This window comes from Bos grunniens, chromosome 29 (assembly GCF_055505025.1).
Source record: "Bos grunniens cultivar Pamir isolate PY7600 chromosome 29, Bosgru_T2T1.0, whole genome shotgun sequence".
Taxonomy (NCBI): Eukaryota; Metazoa; Chordata; class Mammalia; order Artiodactyla; family Bovidae; genus Bos; species Bos grunniens.
In genome coordinates this window covers 37,038,377-37,061,087 of record NC_141193.1, presented here as the reverse complement: position 1 = coordinate 37,061,087, position 22,711 = coordinate 37,038,377, and the positions used below count along the sequence as shown (strand labels likewise).

The 22,711-nt window shown below is 37.5% G+C and overlaps 1 long non-coding RNA gene across 10 annotated transcripts in view; it reads left to right on the top strand.

The window, feature by feature from the left end:
• The window catches only part of LOC147342506 (uncharacterized), a 1,735,326-nt gene that overhangs the window by 627,488 nt on the left and 1,085,127 nt on the right, over positions 1 to 22,711 (top strand). For all 10 annotated transcript variants that reach the window (XR_015157704.1, XR_015157708.1, XR_015157702.1 and 7 more), the window contains one exon: positions 340 to 396. This is a non-coding gene — a long non-coding RNA (uncharacterized LOC147342506). The remainder of the gene's footprint in view (positions 1 to 339; positions 397 to 22,711) is intronic.

The following is a 22,711-nucleotide window of genomic DNA, read 5'->3' as shown; positions in this document are numbered from 1 at the left end:
GACTCTGTGCGACCCCATAGATGGCAGCCCATCAGGCTCCTCTGTCCCTGGGATTCTCCAGGCAAGAATACTGCAGTGAGTTGCCATTTCCTTCTCCATGAACAACCACTACTTGCCTGTTAAGGAAATTGGTAACAGCCCTTCTAGAGATTATCCTGAAGCAAATCCATCATATGCTGTGGCTTGAGTGTCTGTGACTTCAGTGTTTCCTCTAACATCTCCACCACGGAGGGAAGTGTGATGGTCAAAGAGGGGAAAATACTTGATAAACCCAGTTGGATGCATTAATTCAAGTCAAAGTTGATCTTTACTAGACACAATATTTTCCTCTTTTCCCAGATTTCAATGTAAGAAGACTACTAGACACAAAATCTTCCTCTTTTACCAGATTTCAAGGTAAGAAGACTTGTATATACTATTCTCTTGGGTCAAAAAGTGTAGAATACACTATTTTTTCCTCAGTTGCCTAAACAAAAGGCCATCCTTCCTGCTCCCACACTTTTGCTCCTGCTGTTTCCTATGCCTGAAATATTTCTTCCTTCTGCATACTCCCCTCTGCCAGCACACACACCCTTGTGGATCCCAGCTGCTCTTTTAGGTCAACATTCTTTCATCACATCAGAAGGAAAGACAAGTTCAGATCTGTTCTTTCCATTCTAGCTCTCTAAGTACTAGGTAGCACTTTTGTTTTTTAAATCACATTGACCAGAGTTGTAAATTCTGCATAATTCATGTGGATTTTTAAGTTTATGCCTGCTTCTCACAAACCCCACAAGAACAGAGGCTGTATATTTGTGTTATTTTGATTCTCAGGAATGTAGCTTAACCAGAAGCTCAAGTGAATGAATAGTAGTTTCAATACTTTTTTTTTTCTGTCTTTCCTAGTGAACACACTACCATGGGAAAGCTACATTTTTTTTCTCTTTCTCTTAGTATCTGAATAACCTTGTTATATATTGAAAATACCATGAGCTTCTGCATACTCTCATTCTGAATCCTAGTTCTGACACTCAATGTTAGACTTTGTGTAATTAATTTACTTCAAAGACTCTGATTATTCTTCTATTAAAGTGGATATAAATTCATATCTTATGATTGTTCCGACTCTTAATGACATATTGATACATCATACGCCATGAGTAACTGTGCATTTCTTAATTCTACACCATGTTTTTTTTTTTTTTTCTTACAAATAAGGTTGATGGATATGTAAGTTTTTGAGTTATTGGTGCAGTTTCTTCCCCCGGAGCATTAACTGGCTTCTAAAGGTTCAATTTGACATAAGTTCATTAAGATCAACATTTTACCTCCTCCTGGAAACCATTCTTAGCTAAAATGTATTGCTAGTTTAATAACTGTCCATAATCTCTTTTGATCCTACCATATGCTATTTTTAATTCTATTTTTCTTTTTTTTTAATTTTAATACAATCCTAATTGTTTAGAATATATGTATTTGCCTTCTTTCATTCAAATAACCAGGGACCTTGCTAGGTTTTGTGGGATAATACAAGAATGATAATTGGAAAAAAGCGTACCATTCATCTTGCAGTCTGTTGGCATAGGCAGAGGTTGAAATAACATAGTAGCAGGGTCATATTAATAAGTGATTCTAGAGATATTTTGTATAGTATGGTTACTGTCTATCAGAGACTATATAAACACCAATGACAGATATCTTGAAGGAAAAAAAAAATATACGTACAAAGCCATGATAATATGAAAGAGGATGGTGGGTGTTAGAATGACTGCAGTATCTAAGGGGTGATAGGCTTATGCAAGAGATGAGAATGTTGAGACTAATTAGATGGAAAGCTGAGCTAGATCGTAGAGATTTTGCCAGTCGTTCTATTGAGTTGGCCAAAGGTTCTTTTGGATTTTTCCATAACATAGTGAAAAGTGAAAGTTTTAGTCATTCAGTCATGTCCAATTCCTTGCGACCCTATGGACTGTAGCCCACCAGGTTCCTCTGTCTATGGTATTTCACAGGCAAGAATACTGGAGTGGTCTGCCATTCCCTTCTCCAGGGGATACTCCCAACCTCAGAATCAAACCCTGGTCTCCTGCAACTGCAGGCAGATTCTTTAAGATCTGAGCCACCATAGAAGCCCATAACATAACATAGCATCTTATAAAAAACACCTGAATGAATCTTTTGCCCAAGCGAATATAAAGTTTGTTTTCTAAAAGCAATATGATACCAAAAGTCTTTCGGCAGGAAAACAACTGATCTCATGCCTGTTTAAAAAGGCAAAATTTGTCTCATTTAAAAATATTGTCTTTTTCTTAAAATCATGTCTTACATTAAGGCAAATGCCACATTTTCTCCTTTTATGCATTTCCCTAAGCATTTACAAATAAATAGGTACAGAATGGTCCTCAACACATCATATATGTTGTATAGTATGCAAACTAATATTTAAATTCCTAATAAGACTTATAAGCTATTGCAAATAACAAAACAAGATACTAATTGTGTTAAGTGTTTATAGGTAGAGCTTTACAGACTTGAAGAGCTTTTATATAGATTGTGTGCTTTGCTCCCATGATCTTCCTCCTCACGGGATGGGAAAGGAGGAAGCCAAATATTGAATACGTGCTTTGAAATCCTAATAGGGCTTTTAGACGTGGCCAACCTTGTAAATGCCTTTAAAATTGGGATTATATGGAAACCAGAGGCCTCCAGGGTATCCTCGAGTCTTGTTCTGTCCCGTCATATTTTTATTCTTCCATATCCACAAGATCTTGTCAATAAGATGAATGCTGATGTACCAGCATCTTGAGCTAAAGACAGAGCTCAAACATCCAAATTGATGCATTTTTTATCAGACCAGACAGTAGCTATAAAATCAAATCAAAACAAGAGTCTGAAAAGTGTTTTTTGCTGGTTCTGTTAGACAGTCCTTCAGTGATTTTATCATTCTATTTTAAAGAAACTGAAGAAATGAAAAAGGGATTTGGAGACAAGATGCTCCTGTCATGGACTGTACATCTTAAAATTAGAGAAAGAAAATGTGAAATTTATCATAGTGAAGAGTAAAGTTTTAGAACTCAGAATGTAAAATTCTGCACCCTTTCCCTTCCTATCTTTCCCTCCCTGCCTCTCTCTCTCTCCCTCACTTTCTCTGTGTCTTGCTCTTTTTTTTTTTTTTTTTACACTGTCTCACTTCATTACATTATATTCATTACATCAGTTGATGTAGGGACTCTTCATATTTCCCACAAAAGCAATTATTAAGCACTTATTTTGTGACAGTCATTGTAATAAACACTAGGGAAAAAAAGAAATAAGACTGTAAGTTATGGAGAGAGTATAAATTTCCTTTGTACCCAAAGAAACTAGCAATACTTAAGTTTCATGAAATAAAAACAGTAAGAACTTTAAAAATGGTAGTAATAAAATTAATAATTGAGTGTTTGATATATGTCATGGTTTTCAAATTTGATCACCAAAGCAACAGCATCAGCATTAGAATCAGCCGAGCTACAATGAGGTATCACCTCACACTGGTCAAAATGGCCATCATCAAAAGGTCTGCAAATAATAAATGCTGGAAGGGGTGTGCAAAAAATGGAATCGGCCTACACTGTTGGTGGGAATGTAGGTTGGTACAGTCACCATGGAGAACAGTATGGAAGGTCCTTAAAAAACTAAAAATAGCATACTAGGGTGCATATACCCACTCTGGGGTATAAATCTGAGAAAACTCCAATTCAGAAAGATATATGCACTCTAGTATTCATAACAGCATTATAATAGCCAAGATGTGGAAGCAATGCAAATGTCCACTGAAAGATGGATGGATAAAGAAGATATGGCACATATATGCAATGGAATAATACTCGGTCATATATGCAGCACGTGGATGGGCCTAGAGGTAATCATACTAAATGAAGTAAATGAGACATAGAAAGACAAATATCATACGATATCATTTATATGTGAAATCAAAAAAAGTATACAAATGAACTTATGGATAAAACAGAGATTGACTCACAGACATAGAAAACAAACATGGTTAGCAAAAGGGAAAGTGGGAGGAGTAATTAATTAGGAGTTGGGATTAACAGATACACATCTCTGCTGCTGCTGCTGCTAGGTCGCTTCAGTCGTGTCCGACTCTGTGTGACCCCATAGATGGTGGCCCACCAGGCTCCCCCATCCCTGGGATTCTCCAGGCAAGAACACTGGAGTGGGTTGCCATTTCCTTCTCCAATGCATGAAAGTGAAAAGTGAATGTGAAGTCGCTCAGTCGTGTCTGACTCTTAGCGACACCATGGCCTGCAGCCTACCAGGCTCCTCCGTCCATGGGATTTTTCCAGGCAAGAATACTGGAGTGGGGTGCCATTGCCTTCTCCAACAGATGCACACTACTATATATAAAATAGACAACCAACAATGACAGGAATTATACTTAATATTTTATAATAACCTATAATGGAAAAGGAGCAGGAAAGGAATAAGTATGTAACTGAATCAATTTTCTGTGTACCGGAAACTAACACAGCATTGTAAAGCAAGTATACTTCAATAAAAATTCACAAAGAAATAAAAAAGAAAGAACTCAAATAGTTTTCTGGTGACACATTTAAGATTTTTTATAGTAGTATCATACCACCTGCAAACAGTAACAATTTGACTTCTTCTTTTTCCAATTTGAATTCTTTTTATTTCTTTTTCTTCTCTGATTGTCATGACTTGAATATTCAAAACTATATTGAATAAAAGTGGTGAGAGTGGATATCCTTGTCTTGTTCCCAGTCTTAGAGGACTTGCTTTCAGCTTTTCATCATTGAGTATGATGCTAGCTATAAGCCTGTCATATATGGCCTTTATTATGTTAAGGCACATTCCCTCTCTATTCACTTTGTGGAGAGTTTTATTTTAATCATAAATAGGTGTTGAATTTTGTCAAAATCTTTTTCGTCATCTATTGAGAAAATTACACCATATATCTGTAATTCTTCAGTTTGTTGATGTAGAGTATCACACTGATTGATTTGTGGATATTGAAAAAATCCTTGATATCCCTGGGATAAATCCCACTTGATGTTAGTGTATGATCCTTTTAATGTGTTGTTGAATTCAGATTGCTAGTATTTTGTTGAGGATTTTTGCATGTATTGTCATCCATATTATTATTTGTTGTTATTGTTCAGTCACTAAGTCGTGTCTGATTCTTTTTGACTCCATGGACTATTGACCTGCAATTTTCTTTCTTTTTTTGTCATATCTTTGTCTGATTTGGGACTTCCCACGTGGCTCAGATGGTAAGTAATCTGTCTGTAATGCAGGAGACCCAGGTTTGATCCCCTATTTGGGAAGATCTGCTGGAGAAGGGTAGGGCTACCCAATCCAGTATTCTTGCCTGGAGAATTCCATTCCATGAACAGAGGAGCCTGGTGGGCTACAGTCCATGGGATCACAAAGATTGAACATGGCTGAGTGACTAACACTTTCACTTTTACTTTTTGTCTGGTTTTGGTATCAGCATGACAGTGGCCTCATAGAATGAGTTTGGGAGTATTTTTTCCTCTTCAAATTTTTGAATAATTTCAGAAGGATAGGTGTTAGCTCTTCTCTAACTGTTTGATAGAATTCACCTGGGAAGCCATCTAGTCCTGGACTTTTGTTCTTTGAGAGTTTTTCAATTACAGTTTCAAACATTAAATGCTGAAGAGGGTATGCAGAAAAGGTAATCCTCCTAACACTCTTGGTGGGAATGTGAACTGGTATGGCCACTAGACTCAATAGACATGAATTTGAGCAAACTTGGGGAGATAGTGAAGGACAGGGAAGCCTGGCGTGCTGCAGTTCATGGTGTCTCAGAGTCAGACATGACTTAGCAATTGAAGAAAAACAATATGATCTAGCAATCCCACTCTTGGGCATATATCCAGAGAAAACCATGGTTTGAAGGGATACATACACCCCAACATTCATTTCAGTGCTGTTTACAATAGTCAAGACATGGATGCAACATAAATATTCATTGACAGATGAATAAATAAGATGACGAGGTACATATATAAAATGGAACACTGCTCAGTTCTTAAAAAGAATAAAACAATGCTATTTGCAGCAACATGGTTTGAACTGGAGATTATCATACTAAGTGAAGCAAGTCAGACAAAGACAAATGTAAGATATCACTTATGTACTTATGAGTGGAATAAAAAATTATACAAATGAACTTATTTATAAAACTGAAATGGACTCACAGACTTAGAGAACAAACTTACTATTATTAGGGGGAAGGGTGGTGGAGAGGAATAGATAGGGAGTTTGGGATTGGAATGTACACACTGCTATAATTAGAATAGATAGTCAACAAGGACCTAATGTATAAGCACAGGGAAGGATGCTCAATATTTGGTAACAACCTAAATAGGAAAATAATTTGATAAAGAATAGATACAAGTATATGTATAAATGAATCACTTAACTGTACACCTAAAACTAACACAACATGATTAATCAACTCTGCTCCTATAAAAAATAAAAAAAAAAAAAAGAAAGAAAGAAATTAAGCATTCAGGCTTCCCTCGAGACTAACTAATCAGAAATTGTGGGGTGGAGTCCTGGAATTTGTTTTTTAATAAGCCCGCAGGTGATAGAATTGGACACTAAAGTTTGAGAACCATGTCTCTATGTTTAGCAGTTTACATGACTCATCTAATTCTCATAAGCCTTATGAGTCAAATACTCTTCTAGCTTTGCATTAGCTATCTATTGCTGCCTAACTAATCATCCCAAAATGTGGTGATTTAAAACAACAGCAATCATTGTGTCATTATCGCTCATGATCCTGGGGTTAAGTAACCTCACTCACAGTGTGCTTTTACTCACTCAAGGTCTCTCATATGATTGCGATCAGATGATGGGGCTGGAAAGATCTGAGGGCTCACTTACTTGCTCATAAGTCTGTGGCCTGTGCCATGAAGACTTAAGAGCTGGGAAGCTGAAAGAGCTGCAGCTCTTGATGCAACTCTGTTTCTCTGTAGTCTCTTCATCCTGGTAGCTTCACGGTAGCTAGGCTTCATGGAGGACGGTTTTAAAAGCAAAAATCCAAGGGGAGAGAGAGAGAGAGAGAGAAAGGAAAGTAGAAGCTGTATCACCTTTTATGAGTGAGCCTGGAAAGTCACATGGCATCATTTCCCCATGCCTACTAGCCAGGTGGTCACAGAGGCCTACCCAGGTTGAAAAGGAAGCATAGACGCCACCTTGTGATGAGGGAAGTGGCAAGCTTTGAGAAGAACTAGAAATATGGTTACACTAATCTTTGCAGAATATAGTCTGATACGATCTCCATTTTTCATCTAAGGAAATGAAGATGGAAGTAGGGTAGATACCTTGCCTAAGACTTAGTGAGTAAATGGTTTTGTTGTTCAGTTGCTAAGTCTGTCTGACTCTTTGCTATCCCATGAACTGCAGGCTTCCCTGTCCTTCACTATCTCCTGGAATTTGCACAAACTAATGTCCACTGAGTCAGTGATGCCATCCAGCTATCTCACCCTCTGCCACCCACTTCTCCTGCCCTTAATCTTTCCCAGCATCAGGGTCTTTTCCAATGAGACAGCTCTTCCCATCAGGTGGTCAAAATATTGGAGCTTCATCTTCAGTCCTTCCAATGAATATTCAGGGTTGATTTCCTTTAGGACTGACAGGTTGGATCTCCTTGCAGTCCAAGGGACTCTCAAGAATCTTCTTCAGCAGCACAGTTAGAAAGCATCATTTCTTTGGTGTTCACCTTCTTTATGGCCCAACTCTCATATCTATACATGACTACTGGAAAGACCATAGCTTTGACTATATGGACCTTCATTGGCAAAGTGACATCTCTGCTTTTTAATAAGCTGTCAAGGTTTGTCATAGCTTTTCTTCTAAGGGGCAAGAGCTCTTTAAATTTCATGGCTGCAGTCACTGTGCACAGTGAACAGAGATTTAAACTGAGAGTTAGCAATCTTTATCAGCATGTAATAATGATTTACATGATGTTTCCTCTCAACTAAGTATACATGGAATATTTTACATTGATTGTTTCTCTTATCAGCAGCCCAGTGAAATCTATATGATTACTTTTGCTGTTTTGCAGATGGGGCAACTGACTAGGAGTTAGAGAAATAAAATAGCTTTTCCAAATGTTCATGCCTAGTCCTTTGTAGTGCCAAAATTTGAATACAGGTGGTATTTCTCCAAAACATGAATTCAAGCATGGCACTATGTTACTGGTATCTTTATTACTTATGATCATTCATATCATGTGTATACATATATATACATATATATATATATTTGTTATGTGTTTTAGCATTTTCTGCAACTTCTGCCTTTCCCAATATATAACATCATAATTGTTTCTTATTCCTATAATTTAAAATAAATTTCCATGCTTTAAAAGCCTACATTTACCCTGATTGAGGGATAATACCACGTCCTCTAAAAGTTGTACTGAAAGATTAATGTGATGGCTTAGTCCAGGAAGAAGGGCAGAAAGTTGGCAAAGACAATAGGGATTAATTGAGGAAACTTGGCATACTTCTGCTAAAAAAAAAAAGAGAAGAAATTAATGGAGGATCAAATTGATCCCTGAAAGTATGTAAGTAGTAATCGTGGGGAAGAGTCTAAACTTATGTGTAGCTCTCATGACAAAAAAATATATAAAACTAATGGTTAGATACTTCAGGGAGGCAGATTTTGATGTAGAACAAAGCCCTTTATAGTGAGGACTGCATGGCAATGAAATGGATTCCTACAAGGTACATCTCTACCTGTGGTTGAAAAAAAAGACTGAAGAGATCAGCTGGCTAGTTGAAAATACCACATAAGAGCTTCCAACATTGGGTAACTTGTCCAAGGAGATGGCATAGAAGATTACTTCTAGTCCGAGGATTCTAATGTTATTGGGCAATTTGTTGAGGAGGTCCCTGCCACTGGACAGATGTGCAACAATCAGGCCATTGTTTCAGGCTTAGTGAGCATTAGACCCTTGAGACTACAAGAGGTCCCACTGGGAGTATGCCAGGTTGACAAGAGAAGAGAAGCTGTAGTGGGTTGGTTGGACATGTCAAGGCTTCCTCTTCTGGAAGTCCAGACAGCCATCCCAAAACTGTCTTCTTTCCAGATGACAACTTTAGGTCCAAGGAGACAAGATCAGTAGGTATAGGGCTGCTCTGTCTTAAAACCCCATATGCATAACTTCCAGAGTGACCACCACATATTCATGCAACACATGTGGTATGCAATACTCAGAGAATCTCAAAGCATGGTGTATTCATCATGTATTTATAGTTTGTTTATAGTTCTTCCCAGTCCGGCTGTAGTTTAATACTCAGGGTTATTTCTTAACATTAGCTGTGTTGCCTGTCAACTTTCTTGTTCTTATCAGCTTTTTCAGGGAAGTTGAGCTAGAGAATTAACTCAAGGTCAGGTTCTCATGAAGCAGGGGTGGTATTTCATTGACACTTTGCCAAGAGTAGTAGTCAGAAATGTAACATAATATTAACCCCATTTTAAAGCACTGGCTACCATGTCAGGCTCTCTCTAAACAGTGTAAATGCAAGATTGCATTTGATACTCAAAGCATCCCTGTGTCCCAACTATTATTTGTATCCCCATTTTATATATAACAAGTTAAGTCTTGAGAGACTAAGGGATTTTGCAAGGTCATCCAGCTAGTGACAGCGTCTGAATCTGGACCTGAATCTGTCTGCAGAATCTGAGCTCTTAACCACTTGCTTACTGTCCGACTGTGTATTGACCTTCACCTCTGTTGTCAAGAAGTTTGCTAGGAGCTAGGGATAAAGAATTGAAGAAGACACATATGGAGCCCATATACTATGTATAGCAATAACCTGTGCATATTTACAGATTGAAAGTGCCCAAATACTAAATTATATAAGTATCACCGATGCCAGAGATGTGAGCAATAAACTATTAAATTAATTAGCTTCCTAAATAAGATGACTTGGGGTAAACAGGACCAGCCCACAAACTCTGCATATTCCTTGTGTGTGTGTTAGTCACTCAGTCATGTCCAACTCTTTGCGACCCCATGGATTGTAGCCTGCCAGGCTCCTCTGTCCAGGGAATTCTCTAGGCAAGAATACTGGAGTGGGTTGCCATTCCCTTCTTTCCTAGATCTGATCAAATAAAAGAGGCAAATGAAAATTTGAGTTACTTCTTTGAGCCATTGTACCGTTTCTCCTGTAATTTTGGAAGATTTTGTGAAATTCTTTATTATTACCTCAGTAGAAAAAGAAACAAGCACAGTATTCTGTACTATATTCTTCTGAGGAATGAAAGTTAATTTAATAGTAATGGTTACTTCAAAATAAATGAGTTGTAGCTATACCTTGATTTAAGAAAAATAATGCAAGATTACATACAATTTCTTTTTATCATGACTTTGACCGGTGTCCCATGGACACAACCGAGTCCTCATTCTCAGTCTTGGCATGGGAAGATGAAGATTTATGGATTCAAAAGTGGCCTCAGAGTAGTGTTGCCAGATAAAATTCAGGGCATTCAGTTAAATTTGAATTTCTGATAAACAGTAAACAAACTTCTAGTATTCCCCCTTCTCAGATGGTGCAATGGTAAAGAATTTGCCTGCCCAATGCAGAAGACATGGGTTCGATCCCTGGGTCAGGAAGATCCCCTGGAGGAGGAAATGACAACCCACTCCAGTATTCTGGAGAAGGGAGTGGCTACTCACTTTAGTATTCTTCCCTGGAAAATTCCATGGACAGAGGAGCCTGGTGGGCTATAGTCCAAAGGGTAGCAGAAGAGTCAGACATGACTGAGTACACACATTCCATTCAGTATATCTCAAATATGAATAAGATATACTTTTATTAAAAAACAGTTTGTTTTTGACTAACATTCAAATTTAGCGGGGTGCCCTGTGTTTTTATTTGCTAAATCTGGGAATTCTACTTCAGGGATCCAGGTGCTTGGCATTGCCAACTTAGTTTTGCAGAGCTGGGATATACTCTGCCCTCTGGGAACTCATTTCTTTTTTTCTCTAGCCAGTAAATGTTTATAGAGGGCCTGCTGTCTGACAGGTCAAAGATGGAAGCACATATTGATACAGTTATAGGTGATTATAATGTAAGGTGGAAAATATTATGAAAGTCAAGAAATGCATCAATTAAAATGATGAGTAACTGCTGTGTAACTCCGGGAACTTTACTCAGTGCTCTGTGGTGACCTAAATGGGAAGGAAATCTAAAAAAGAAGGGATATACGCATATCTAAAATGGATTCATTTTGCTGTACAGCAGAGAATAACACAACATTGTAAATCAGTCATACTCCAATAAAAGTTAATTTTAAAAATAAATAAAATCATTGGTATGTTAAAAAATGACCACGAAATGGTCAATATTTATCAAGTCACATTCTCTCTGCAGATACTCTGTTGAGCACATAGACACATTCTTTCCCTAGATCTTCACACTAACCCGGTGAAGTAGGTGCATAGTTTTTCATATATGGAAAAACTGAGATGTGAGACTTGGAGGTGGTAAGGCACTCACACTTCTGCATGTGGACGATACGTGGTGGAGCCAGGGAGGAAGCCTTGGGCTTCTTAATTCCAGAGTCTGAGCTATATACCACACTAACAGGGCACTGGATAAATACAGTTGGCCAAGAAAGATTCACTTATGAAAATGCCTTAAATTAGATTTCATAGAGCAGTTAGTAAGGGACAGGTCAATAAAATGGGTGATGGAAGTGAGGACAGAGTTGAGAAAATGCTCTGCCTGAAAAGTAGTGCACATATGGAGAAAGGCACAAACAGGGACAGAAACACGGGTAGGAAACCAGATGGTGTCATTCACCTTGTCAAGAAATATTTTCTGATTGCTCCATCTTGGGCAAACACTGATAATTTCTACTTACAGAGAACCATAAGTTAGGATCACTTTATTTTAAAGATAAAGATATTGTGCAATCAAATACTTAAAAATTAGTGTTGTCCCCAGGGTGAATATAATAGCAAATAAGAATGATAATAACCATGATGATAATGTACAAGTATTTGTTATGACCAGAAATGATTCAAATTACTTTACATGTATTAGTGCATACAGTTTCCTCTGTATTAGGAATACAGAGGAAATGACTGTATTCACAGTAGCTCTCTGAATTAGTTACAAATTTTGCCTAATTTTAAAGGAGAAAAAAATGGAAGGATGGTATGTTAAAATAACTTGCCTGAGAGTGACACTTCTGAAAGAAAATGTTCAAGTTGTAGAATACTCTTCTACGTTCTAAATATCCTTATTTGTCAGCTGATTCATGGAAGTCTGATTTTGTACTAGAAAGGCTGGGTATTCAATGTGCAGTGTACAATAATCCTAGCAGCCTAAAATCCAAACACACACAATGAATTTTACATAATGATTTTATTTCAACATGTTTTTCTTTTTTTTAAATTGAGTGCTGACTCAGGGAAAAGCATGCCAGTTGGAAACCTTCTAGAATTCTTTGCCTACGCAGATTTTCATATTCAGAAGGCAACAGGAGACAAGAAACAGCACAGACTGCTGCAAATGAAGTGCTAGGCGTATTTAGATGTTGGGCGGCTGGGAGAATACTCAAAGGAGGCAGGTCGTGATCAATAAATGAGATGTCAATGGGCAAATCCAAAGAGCTTAGTAAATATTTCAGACATACAATTGTCTGATGGTCATATATTGTGTGCAAGGAAACAACAGTGAGGAACTGATATAAGTAAAATGTAAGACTAGGTGACTTCTTCTTTGCACTAAATTATTAATTGTGTTATCACAACACAATGAATGGACATTATTACGCCCATTTTACAGCTAGTGACTGAGGCATAGAAAAGTTATGTGCAGTGACCAAGGACATAGAATTACTAAGTAGAAAACAGTATTATTACTAATGATCACTTCTCTTATCACAAAGACATATCTACTTCTCATTGATTAACTTATTCCTCAAATAGTTAATCAATTTATGTGGAAGCATATGTATGTTGTGGTAAACAAAGCAGCCACAGTTCCTGACATCATGGGGCTGTCAGTCTACAGGTTCTGTCATCTGATCATAAATGTTTGTTTCATTTTTTTATTTTTATAGTTGTGAATATTTTGTTTTATCTAGCTTAGAGCCCATCTGTTCTATATTCAGGAAAGATGGAGGTATTGGCTTAGACTCTAGCTAGATAAGATCCAGGGCAGAAAGTATTAAAAAAAAAAAAAAGTCTCAAATTTGTGTGACTATCAATCTGGAAAATTGTCCAAATGCTACATGGAAAAGCAAACCAATAGTTGTCTACAGTGGGACTTCTGGAAACAAGTCATCGGGCTTAATTAAAAGGCCAAACGGAGGTCTATCACCACATCAGAAGTCTATGACAGCTTCAGTTCAGTTCAGTAGCTCAGTCGTGTCTGACTCTTTGAGACCCCATGAATCGCAGCATGCCAGCATCAGATGGTCGCATTTACAGAAGTTGTAATGATGTGGAGACAAAAAGGGAAGAAGGTGGAATGGTACTCAGAGCTCTGGAGAGCATTCAGAGTTCCATTAGCCCCTTCTCTAAACACCTGGGATTTCCTTGGTACAACTGCTCATTTGCATCTGTGAATCTGCAGAGGTTCATCCTTTTCACCTTCCAAGGTGCCCAAGAGAAAGGAGTTCAGCCACACTGTGAGGGTGGACTGTGACAGATCATGGGCTTTCTTCATCTGTTAATTCAAGATGAAAACATTTTTACAGTTTAAATCCAAGGAAGGAAGGCTTGGGCCAAAATTCCTGCAGGGAGAATATTAATTTTTAAACTATTAATGGATCACAAGTTTCATAACCTACAAAAGCTTTCTATGATCTTATCACCTCTCCTTAAGCGCTGATCTCACCTTGCACAGCGGCCTGCCTTGCTCAGTTCTCCTGGTCCTCTGGTTTGTTAGTGAGACCACCAGAGGACCTTTGGACTTGCTTTTCTACCTCTAGCTCTTTTCTCCAGATATCTGCCTCCTCAATGCTCAATGCCACACTGACTGCCTTATTTCTAAATTATATTAAGAAAAACAGTCCTTCTGACCAACTCTATTTTATCCATAGTAATCATGGATTTCAAAAATATCTTATAATTTATGTTCTCTATTTACTATTTATTGTCTGGATTCCCTAATAAAACACATGCTTTCCTGGGAATGGATTACCTTTTGGTCTGTTTTTGCTGATGAGCCTCAAGTGTTTAGGAACATCCCCTGTATGTCATAGGCTCTCAGTAAGTGTTTGTTGAAAGAGTGATAGCATTTTCTCATATATAATATCTCACAGATGCACAGCTACACTTGCATCATCTTGCCTAGGTTTTACATTAATTCTAATTCATGGCTGTGCTCAAAATAAAAAATAAAGTGCTTGTAAGCTGCATAAAAAGTTGATCTCAAGGTGAAGGTCTGGTTTACCAGTGCCCTACAGGATGTTAGGTCTTAGTGAACATACTTTATCTTCATTCTTTACGTCTGTTTGCTTGTTTGGAGGGAAAACCACAACTCGGAAATCTCTACCATGATATCTAGTGTAAGAATTTGTTTTTCGCTTATAAAATTAGAAATCAATAAAAAACTGCCCAGAAAAACAAGTCAGTCAAATTCTTCCTTTCCAAGCCCTTTACAATAATTTGGTACCAAACAAAGTTTAAAGAAAACAACAACTGAAACTCCCAACTATTTAGAAATGAGAAACGGTTAGCTCTGTACACGTGCTTTTGGTTATAATAAAACAAAAATGTATAGACAGATTAATTGTTAGAAAACAAACTAAGTAAATTTTACCTGAGTTCCAAACTCAAAGAATTAGAAAAAAAGAATAACTGACACGAAGAAAATAGAAGTAGATTTGATGTCTAAAGTAACTTTTAAATGACAGTTTTGAAATAAATGATGAAATAGAAAATCTGTTAAATTATCAAAAGGAAAAGTGAGAAAGATATAAAGGAGGGAGAAAGAGAAAATATGTAAGAGAGAGAATTCAAATAAATAAAATTGGGAATAAGAAAGGGGGCATAACTACAGATATGGAAGAAATGATTCCTTAAATAAAAAAACTAGGAATAAAACCACCATATGACCCAACAGTCCTGCTCCTAGGCATATACCTGCAGGAAATCAAAATTTAAAAAGACACATATATCCCATTGTTCATTGCAGCACTATTTACAATAGCTAGAGCATGGAAGCAACCTAGATGTCTATCGACAGATGAATGGATAAAGAGGTACATATACACAATGGAATATTACTCAGCCATAAAATGAATAAAATCATTTTTTGAATGGAGAAGTGATATGACTCGATTTAGAAATGAGCTGATCTATTGTCAGAGTGGAGAGTGGATTGTGATGAAACAGTTTGGAAGTGAAGGGACCAGTTAGGGCAGTGAATTTTCCTTGCGAACACCTCAGAAAAACCAAACTGAGAAAAAAGATCAGTTAACAGCCCTCATTTCAGAAATGAGATTTTCTAAAAGAGACTGATCTGTTTTCCATGTGTATGTTATATATACACGTACATATGTAACAGGCATTTTTAAAGTCCCCACAAGACTCTGGTGACCAGCTAAGTATGAGGATGTCTGAGCCAGAAAAGCATTTACAATCATACAAATATTCTTGAGCTTTGTAGAGCTCAAGAATAAAAAGAAAGGGGTAGAATGGCGAATGTATAATGGAGAGAAATTATACTAGAGCAGTCTTTTAGAAAGAGAAACCGTTCTTAACTTTTCAAAATCAAACAGGTTTGGATGATACCTTTACCAATACTTATTTGCCTATTCATTTTTTTAGTCTTCATTTCTGGAATGGGTATTTTCATTTTAGTTCAGATTTAGGATGTATCTCTCTTTCTCTTTCTCACTGAAGAGGTGCAATTCTTTTTATTTTTAGTTTATTTTATTGAAGTATAGTTGATTTACAATGTTGTGTTAACTTCTGCTCTTAAGCAAAATTATTCAGTTACACTTAAGTATACACTACTTTCCATATTCTTTGCATCCAGTCTATGCATTAATAGTTTGTATCTGCTAACCCCAAACTCCCAATCCATCACTCCACCCCCTTTCTCCTGGCAAAAGTCTGCTGTCTATGTTTGTTTCTGCTTTGTAGATAAGGTCATTTTTATAATATTTTGGATTCCACAAATAAGTGATATCATATTGATATCATATGATATTTGTCTTTCTCTTTCTGGCTTACTTTATTTAGTATGATAATCTCTAGGTTCATCCCTGTTGTTGCAAATGGTCTTATTTTATTCTTTTTTATTACTGAATAGTATTCCATTGCATGTATATACCTCATGAAGAAGTAACAATTCCAATGAGAGGATGGAAAGACAGGCTGGGCTGAAGAAGAAAGTGAAATAGTAGAGAAAGGATCTTTGGCAGAACAGGGAATCATATAAATAAACAGTGTTCTATTTGATTACTACTTCTTGTAGTTTACTTATTGTCCTGTGTGTATATCACACCCAATACCTACTACTGTCTAAAATGTCTCTTGGGATCTGGACCTGAACTTTGTTCAGCCTTCTTTTGGATTAGGCTTCCCCTTTCTTCCTCTGATACTGCCGAACAGACATTCTGGCCTGAGAGTCTTTGCTCTTGTTCTCTTGTCTGAAACCATCTCCCTGCTGCTTCAAAGGTGCCACCTTCTCAGCCTACAGATCTCAGGTTGGGTGTCACACCCTCAGAAATATTGTTCTTGACCTTTCTCCATAAAGGAAGTCTCCCTATTTATTTCTTTCAGCTCTCTGCTCATTTCCCTCCTAGCTCTTATCACAGTGTGTGATGCCTTTGTTGACTGAGGTATCTTCAATCCTCAGCAATAGGTTACAGGGTCATCATGGAGGCTGTGCCTCCTTGTCCATTGGGTAGAGCCATCCCCTGTCAGAATGCCTGACAGTTAATATTCAAATAATGCTTGTCAGAGAGGTGAAATTTGAAGGAAAAAAAATAATCATAAACTACAAGCAGCTAAAATTAAGAACCTAAAATTCAAAGACTGTTCTATGTTAGGATCAGAAGGCAAAATATACATATTCATGTGTGTGCTAATCATGAAGTTAGGTTGCTCGGGGATCCAATATATCCCTCTTCTGAGATTATCCATTTCTGTTTTGGCTGCACCAGAGTTTGTTGCAAGATGATTTGTCAAGATTTTTCCTTTTTTAAAAAAACTAATGGCTTTGTCATCCCCAGGAGGGACCTGAGACTGCGTGTGGAGGTGTACAGAGGTTTCCACTGGCAGCTACTTGCTAAACTGAATATATTTAGCTACCTTGTCAAGTCCTAGAATTGTTTGATTTCCTGCAGGAAATGTTTGCCTTTGAAAACTCCAGTGGGGAAATAGCTTTTTCACCTCTGCTCAAGAGAATGAGTTTAACATTGTCTGAAGATGAGATTCATCCCCTGGAGGAGGTACTGAGCATCTAATGAGCTTAGGAACAAATCAGAAAAAACAGCAGGGGGTGGATTTCAATCCCACCTCACCTTGGTACCATAAAAAAAGTCTGTTTAGATGTTTGCCTGAGTGAACTACCCATTTACACTGAATTTTATCTGTGTACTGTATCATATATGTATAACTCTGATATGGAAACACATCTAACCACATTATACACATTATCCATTGTGAAAGGTGTATGATTTTGCTCCTTGGGGTGCATTCTATTTAAGTATTCATTAGTACATTATCCACTAGGCATGCACTTTTATCTTTTATGTCTAATATGAATCCTGCTTTTGGTACTTTAAGTGAGAGCAATTTATACCCTCAGAGTCACACACACACACACACACACAGACATACCTCCACTGAAACAGTGACCAAATAAAAGTTATTCTCAACAATTACTTCCATGACCTCAGATTGAGCTTATTTATTAGCTAGAACCTTGTCTTTCTTCTGTTAAGATTTCCTCCCAACTCAAACTTTTCTCTGAAATTAAGCACTTGATATTGGCCCCTTGGAATTGTCTTTGTATTTTTTCCAGGCTGGCATTTGATTCTTGCTTCCGTTTTGCTACAATCCTTGTTACCTATGGGAGAAGTCCCTTTCCTAGTGCTGCCCTTTTAGAACCCGGGTTGTAATAGTGGCCATTTGATTGGTGGTTTTAACTCTACAAAATCAAAGGAATAGGTGAGGTGAAAAAATTGTTTTAACCTCTAATCATGTACATTTAGAAAGAATATGTGTAATCCAAATGGAAATTGGGTCGGAAAACTTTTAATAGAAAAGCTTTACCCCCTGCAGCAACCCTGGCTTGGTATTAGAGGAGAGAGTACAAATGAGCCAGTGCAAGAGAATCTTATATGTAGTATTATGTCTAGATAATGCTAGAACTTGTTTTGTTTTGATTTTAATTTTATAGTTAAGTAGGGAATTAAATCCCTTCAATTATAGAAGAACAAAAACATGTTTTTTCTTTGTCTTATTTGCTTTGGAAGGGAATAGAATAGTGTTATGCATACATCTTAAACATTTTCTAAATATCTTAAAGCATTCTCACAAGCAATAAGTGACAATTAAGTACCCTGGTCCTTACTATTATTATGCATTCTTGGGTTATATATTCCTGGGTTGTCCTTTGACTTATGTCCCTGCTTTTGCCCTTGACCTCTTTAGATTTTTTCATCTGATTGAGGGTAAAACCAAAGTCCGTACTGTAATTTTTAAATTTCTCTATGATTTTGCCTCAGTTTAATCTCTGATCTCAACTCTTGATATTCTCCTATTTCACTTTTTTCTGCCTTCCTTTTTGTTTCTTAAACTTGTCAGGCACAGATATCTTACATCCATTACACTAATTTCTATTACTGTTCCCAGAAATCTAGTTCTCCGGGTATCTATATAGTTAGCTCCTTCATTTGCTCTACGTTTTTACTCAAAAGCAAATTCTTGTGATTTCTCCTTTTGAAATTACGGAGTGTTTGGGACCAGACTTATTCTCCCAAAATTAATAAATAGAAAACTAGACCAAATAGGACTTTCTTAAAACAAAGCAAAATTGTTTTCAGATGTGATCAAAAGACAAGGAGTGTAGCCCTTGAAAGAAAGGGAACAGAAAAAGTCAGCTATGCAATTTCCTTGGAGTTTTGTCTAAGCCATTTTCTAAGCAAAGCAGCAAGGACAGAAATCCCAAGAAAAGCACAGAAGACCTAGATAAACTGAAAAGATGGAAAGAAAAAGTTGGAGAGAAAAAGACAACGTAATTTTTAGGGAAGCATACCAGAAAGAAGTGCATGAGTGCTCAGTCATATCTAACTCTTTGCAACCCCTTGGACTGTATCCCACCAGGTTCCTCTGTCTATGGAATTTTCCAGGCAAGAATACTAGAAAAGAAAGTGAAGTCACTCAGTCGTGTCCAGCTCTTTGCAACCGCATGGACTGTAGCCCACTAGGCTCCTCTGTCCATGGGATTGTCCAGGCAAGAACACTAAAGCAGATCGCCATTTCCTATTCCCGGGGATTTTCCCAACCCAGGAAATCAAACCTGTGTCTCTTTCATCTCCTGCATTGGCAGGCAGATTCTTTTCCACTCTACCACTTGGGAAGCCCTCACCAGGAAAAAGAGAGTTGTCTAAAGAAGTAACAGAACTCTATTGAGAAGCCCCTTGACTATGGCTGAATACTACACATGGTATTATACATGTATGGAGCTACTACACATAATCAGAATTGTAAACTAAACACTGTTGACAGGCATTTTTGTTCTAACAAGGCAGAAAAGACTTCTTGCTAAATGCCTGGAAGATTTCGCAGAGATACCAGAGGGTCAAACCCTAATAGTGCTGAGCTAGCCATAGATTAAAAGCTACTCTAAACCTGTGATAAGAACCATAAAAAAATTAAGTGGATCCACAAGTTAACTTCTGACAGAACAAAATGTTTCACTATTTGAAGGAAAACAAAATTAAACCTGTTATAATGTTCAAAATTCACTGAAAAATTGTAAGATATGTAGAGAAATAGGAAAATTGATCTATAGTGAGGAGAAAAATCAACCAATAAAGAAGATTCAGAAAGGGCCTGCTGTTGCTGCTGCTGCTAAGTCTCTTCAGCGTCTGACTCTGTGCAACCCCATAGACAGCAGCCCACCAGGCTTCCCCGTCCCTGGGATTCTCCAGGCAAGAACATTGGAGTGGGTTGCCATTTCCTTCTCTAATGCATGAAAGTGAAAAGTGAAAATGAAACCATTCAGTCGTGTCCGAACCAGCGACTCCATGGACTGCAGCCCACCAGCCTCCTCTGTCCATGGGATTTTCCAGGCAAAAGTACTGGAGTGGAGTGCCATTGCCATAGATAATAGTTAATATAAAAGAATGTAAAAAATAACATGATTATGTATAAAATCTTAGAGGAAAAATATATATATAATGAAAAATAAATAAACACAAATAGAATTTCTACTTACAGAAGTCAAGTATCCCAAGGGTGGGGAAAGGACAAAGTACTGCTGGGATCAATATCAAATGAGACACTGCAGAAGACGGATCAGTAAACTTCATGTCTTAACAATGCAAATTTAAACATATGTATATATTTATACACATATGCATATACATGACTGAAAATAATAAATAAACTGAGCCTCAGTGACTTGTGGTATGAAGAACTCCAGCATTTGAGTACCATAGGAAAAAGATAGGGGCTTAGGATTGAGTGAATAGTTGAAAAAAATATGGCTGAAATGTTTTCCAAATTTGCAGAAAATTATACAGATGACACCACCCTTATGGCAGAAAGTGAAGAGGAACTAAAAAGCCTCTTGATGAAGGTGAAAGAGGGGAGTGAAAAAGTTGGCTTAAAACTCAACATTCAGAAAACAAAGATCATGGCATCTGGTCCCATTACTTCATGGGAAATAGATAGGGAAACAGTGGAAACAGTGCCAGACTTTATTTTTTTGGGCTCCAAAATCACTGCAGGTGGTGACTGCAGCCATGAAATTAAAAGATGCTTACTCCTTGGAAGAAAAGTTATGACCAACCTAGATAGTATATTGAAAAGCAGAGATATTACTTTGCCAACAAAGGTCCATCTAGTCAAGGCTATGGTTTTCCCTGTGGTCATGTATGGATGTGAGAGTTGGACTGTGAAGAAAGCTGAGTGCTGAAGAATTGATGCTTTTGAACTGTGGTGTTGGAGAAGACTCTTGAGAGTCCCTTGGACTGCAAGGAGATCCAACCAGTCCATTCTGAAGGAGATCAGCCCTGGGATTTCTTTGGAAGGAATGATGCTAAAGCTGAAACTCCAGTACTTTGGCCACCTGATGCGAAGAGTTGACTCACTGGAAAAGACTCTGATGCTGGGAGGGATTGGGGGCAGGAGGAGAAGGGGATGACAGAGGATGAGATGGCTGGATGGCATCACTGACTCAATGGATGTGAGTCTGAGTGAACTCCGGGAGTTGGTGATGGACAGGGAGGCCTGGTGTGCTGCGATTCATGGGGTCACAAAGAGTTGGACACGACTGAGCTGAACTGAACTGACTGATAACCATTGGGTGCAAAATCTTCAAGGAAACACAGCAGAATCATAAAGACATACAGAACACAGCATATGATAATCAAGTTGTGAAAGCCAGTGATAAGGGAAAAATAAAAACAAAGCATAAAACTAGCCAGATTAAAAAAGATACATTATAAATACAGGAACAAAAAATAATAATAATTAATGCTGACTTATTACCTGAAGCTATCCAGTGGAACATCTTTAAAATACTTTAAAAAAAAATCTTAGAATTCTAAATACACAGAGATATGTTTTAAAATATAAAGGAAAATAAAGCCTTTTTGAGAAAAAGAAAAACTGGGAGAATTCACCAGCAACACTAGGAGGAATGTTATAGAAATTTTGGCCAGGAAGAAAAAAAAAAAAGATCTAAAATGAAGCTAGGAAATATATAAAGGAAAGAAGAGCAACAAAAAATGGTATACTGGTTTATCTCAAGATACCTCAGATTGGAATCCAGAAGCCACAGTAAAGTGGCTATCCCAATAAAGCAAGTCACACAATTTTTCGCTGCTGTTGTATTCCCAGTTCATATAAAAGTTATAGTGCAGTCTATTAAGTATGTATGCGTGTGTGTGTGTGTGTGTGTGTGTGTATGTTAGTTGCTTAGTCGTGTCTGACTCTTTGCAACCCCACAGACTGTAGCTCACCAGGCCCCTCCGTCCATGGGATTCTCTAGGCAAGAACACTGGAGTGGGTTGCCATTTCCTTCTCCAAAAGGAACTATAGAAAGAAACAAAGCGAAGTCGCTCAGTCATGTCCGACTCTTTGTGACCCCATGGACTGTAGCCTATCAGGCTCCTCCATCCATGGAATTTTCTAGGCAAGAGTACTGGAGTGGGTTGCCATTTCCTTCTCCATATTAAGTATGTAATATCTTTAAAAACTGTGTATGTATCTTAATTAAAAATATTTTATTGCAAAAAAAAATGCTAGCCATCATCTCAGCCTTCAGAAAGTTGTCATCTTTTTACTGGTAGAGCATCTTGCCTCAGTGTTGATGACTGCTGACTGATCAGGGTGGTGGTTCCTGAAGAATGGGGTGACTGTGGCAATTTCTTAAAACAAGACACCAGTGAAATTGACATGCCAATTGACTCTTCTTTTCATGAATAATTTCTCTTCAGCATGCAATGCTCCTTGGTAATATTTTAC